The sequence below is a fragment of the Trachurus trachurus genome (genome assembly GCF_905171665.1).
Source record: "Trachurus trachurus genome assembly, chromosome: 20".
Taxonomy (NCBI): domain Eukaryota; kingdom Metazoa; phylum Chordata; class Actinopteri; order Carangiformes; family Carangidae; genus Trachurus; species Trachurus trachurus.
The window spans coordinates 873,906-878,197 of NC_139911.1; positions in this window are offsets into that span (position 1 = coordinate 873,906).

The window sequence follows — 4,292 nt, forward strand, 5'->3', positions numbered from 1 at the left end:
GACTCGAGAGTGAGGCAAGACAAGAAAAAAAAATGTTGGCATATCCTTTAAATAACAGGCTGTTTTTACCTCCAGCCTTCACCTCCGTCTGTGTTTGTGAAGAGGATTCAACCTTAAAAACTCTGTATTTGTTCCCACTTGTGGAGGAAAAAGATCATTTGATTAACTCTCCTCACCCTGTAATGGCTCCTCTCTGTGCTGATCTGAGATGTACAAGCACAGTCAGTGGGAGACTCGGAGCTTATTAAAGGTATAATTTCTGCTCCTTCTTTTTTTTTTTTTTTTTTTAATGGGCCTGGGATGAAAAGAAGAGCACACAACCCGGTATGGAGAGTGCAGCCGTCAGTTAATCAGACTTAATCACCTGCAGCCCACAACAGCTCACACCTCTGGATGTAACACGTCTCAGTGTTTAAATTCAGTTTTTCACTCAACATGAGGAAACATTAGTGTCTGCAACATTATCACATCCTAATGAGATCATAAGAGAAGCTCTTTATTTGAGGCCAATTACTTTTTGTGCATATGTTGCATAAGACTGTTATTATGAATACATTATCAGTGTAAGGCTGGATATTTTTATAGTTGTAAAACTAGAGATATATAAGATAGCTCTAAGTTTAGGAACAGAATACTTTATATCTCAGTTCTCTCAGTAAACCTAAGGAAATATATGGAAACGTAGCCTACAAAACAAATGGGTAACTGTTTAATTTACAGGCCGCTAATTACGTGATTATGTCAAGAAATAGCCAAGAAATAACAGTTAATTGGGTCATAATGTCAAGATATGGAAATAACGGTTAATCTCATAGTACTGTCTGTCATGTTTTTCATGAAAGGCCAGAATTTTTCTCCACCGAGTCCTTGCAATTGTCAATTACAATCAACTATTTCTACGCAATCAATCGTTATTTCATTGGCTATATTTATCAACATTGAACCGTTATTTCTTGGCTATTTCTAGACATTATGATGCAATTAACTGTTATTTCTGTGCTATTTCTACGCAATCAATTGTTGTTTCTTGGCTATATTTCTCAACTATGAAATTTAACTGTTCTTTCTTGGCTATTTCTAGACATTATGATGCAATTAACCGTTATTTCTGGGTTATTTCTTGACATTATCACGTAATTGGTGGCCTGTAAATGAAAGGGTTACCAACAAATCTCTTCTTACTTGAGTCTTTTTAATATAAAAGTGATGGTTTTCTGTTGTCACAGTCATAATTTCTGCTACTACTGTATAATAAAACAGGACACGTCTCATTCTGTCGCTGTCGTCTTCTTCCTCCTCCTTCCTCCTCCTCCTCCTCTTCATCACCTCTGACCCGTGAGGTCGTCGTTAATGGACTGGATGCAGAGTCGGTTTCCTGTTTCCCTCCTCTGGTTTCTTTCATTCTGTTGAAGACCTGCTGCTGTTTTAAGTGGCACTCAATCACACTAAATACAGAAATTTCCAGAGTCCTATAATAACGTTCGTCTTTGTCAGAGGTGGAACAGCTACGTCCGTGCTGCTGACTTAAGGGCTCATTTCAGCAACCTATTCCCGTATTTAGCTCGACCACATTGTTTGTCTCCGTATCACATTTGACAGGCTTGTTTTTTTCCCCGCCCCCCCCTCCTCCTGGTTAATAACAATATGACTTGTATCGGTGGTGCAGCGGGCGCCGTGCAGGATGTCAGTCCACTGTTATTTCCTGAGCAGCGAGCGAGCGAGCGAGCAGGACTGATAAACGGCAGTGATTTGCTGAGCGTTTGACAGTTTGCTTATTTCCCTTTGGCTCAGAGGGCCCCTCATCAGCTAATTTCAACATGGCAGCTTCAGAAGCGCATGTCTTTGGGGAAATGTCATTTTTAATTAAATCCCAGGTCCTTTAAGATAAGCAGTTAGGCGTTAATTTCACCCAGGGTGTGACGTTGTTGTCAGGAGCCCAGGAGCATGACGTATGTCTGTCAAGATTAATCATTATGCAAAAAAACTGCCCTGTTTTTCCTCTCTTTCCTTTTTACCTTTGCACGAAGCACGAGTCCCTAACTGCCCCGGCCGCTGCAGAAAGAGAAACCAGCTCGTCTGAATGGACCAAATTAACAGTCCCACGGTGTTACCGCGTGAGGTTCCCTCGACACTCTGGGAAAAGCTTTTCTTAGTGTTAATCATACTTTTTCAGGAAGGGACAATAAAAATAAAATAAATATCTTGTAGAGTGGTGTTCCCTTGGTGTCCTCATGTCAATCACAGTGTGTCAAAGCTGCACCTGTTACTGTTACCGCTCTCATACTGAACGTGTTAATGTTAATGTGTTACCTTGTAAGGCAGGAAAATTATCCTGAGCTCTGCAGGGACGGATATGAGAGGAGCAGATAGGGCTGTGTCATGGTGATGAGTCCGTTTGAGCTGGATGTGACGTCCACGGTGGCTCTGAGTGGCTCACATCTGCTGCTCGCCTTCAGAAAGGTTCAGATGCAGACAAATCCAAATGTTTCAAATATTTGTGAATCTCTCAGCAGCAGCAGCAGCAGCAGCAGCAGCAGCAGCAGCTCTGTAGACCAAAGACAGGAGGAGGAGCAGAGAAACACAGATTTAAACCATTAAAGTGTCTCCACAGGAAGCTATAGCTAGTCTGAATTTATTTAGCAGGATAGGCCTACTGTTCTATGTTGAACGTTGTGTCATCACTTCTATAAATCAGAGTCTATGTTTCAATTATCATTTTTTTCATCCATAGGCTATTAGGCTACAGAATGATCCACCCACGGAAGACAATAAAACTAAAAATCAGCAACAAGGAATGGAGTGAAATACAATTCAATACAGTGCTAATTGCTAATTTTGTTGTTGCAGTCAATAGGCTATAGGCCTACTTGTTAATGATATCGACATTATATGATGAGGCTATCTGAAATCCATAGCCTACAATGAATTCTAAAAACTATTGAGTATTTTATTGAACAGGGCTTAGTCAACATCCTCTCTCATATTCATGTGTGAATCTTATGTTAGCTAGCCTATAGCCTCTAACTTTGGCTTTAAGTTAGCCTACAGTTTGCTAAGCTAGTTAGTCAACTTTACAATTTAGCTCAATTATGTTGGCTAGTTTCTAAATGTAGCTTTACCTTACAGTTTAACTTACTAGCTATGTGAACTAGTTTCTAGATTTATCTTTGATTTGTGCTTCAGCTCACTAATGTTTGATAGTTTCTTGCTTTGGCTCTAATTTGCAGTTTAGCCAACTGATTGTGTGTTTTTCCTATAGTCTGCCAGTAAACCCTGAACTCCATTAGCGCTTTTATCACTTCCTGTTCCCTCGTCTAAAAGTCAAAACGTATTTTGAATGGGATTTTGGTAAAATAGGCTACCTCAAATTATGTTTGTATAGCCTAGTAAACAAAGTTGAGTTTCAGGTTTTGTTCTATGACATAAAACACGTCAGCAAATACCCTACTTGTGAATTTTGAAGCTTTTATGTGTTGTAAAAAAGGCTCAATACGACTACAAACCCTGTCGGGGACATTAAACGTCATCACCCCCAACAGGCCAGAGTGTCTTATGGAGGTTATTTGATGTTATTTATGGCTCTTCAACAAGTAAAAACAGTCCCATTTCCCCATTAGACAATGTTTTTAAAAGCGGCTTAAAAGTCATGTGATGATAGCCTACCATGTGACCGTTAAAGCCTAACATTTGCATTTACTTCTGGCCATCACGTTTAAGCTTCAGGTAGTCTACGGTAGGCTATAAGGTGTTCATAATTATGTGAAGATTATCTAGCTGAACAAAACTCAAGTAGCCTATCATAAACTTGTGTTAGTCAGAGCTGATTTTCTGACATCATCCAAAACACAATGCAGAAATCAGTCCTGGCAGCACTATACAATAGCCAACAATATGTCATCTGGTACTAGCAAACTGGATGATTAATAACATTTTGTAGTTTAATATTTCACTTTTGTGACTCTGGTGGATTAGTTGGTCATCTATTTATAGTTATCAACGGTCTGAAGGTTATTATGGGTCCATGTTATGGACTTGTTGTATCTGTAGTTCCATGCTAAACAGGGATATCACAGCAGCTTCCCATAGATGTATTATAATCATAGACTGTAAAAAGATGCAGCTTCCTTACTGACCAACACAAGGCAGAGATGTGTCGTTCAGGCCACCGTAGCCTACAGCTTCTTGGCAGCTGCTGCTCCGCGCTCAACAGCTTCGGCAGTTTTCGGTCATTTCCGCCGCAGCGTCATCATCATCATCGTTCGTGTTGCCTCCATTTTGCTCCGGCGTATGTG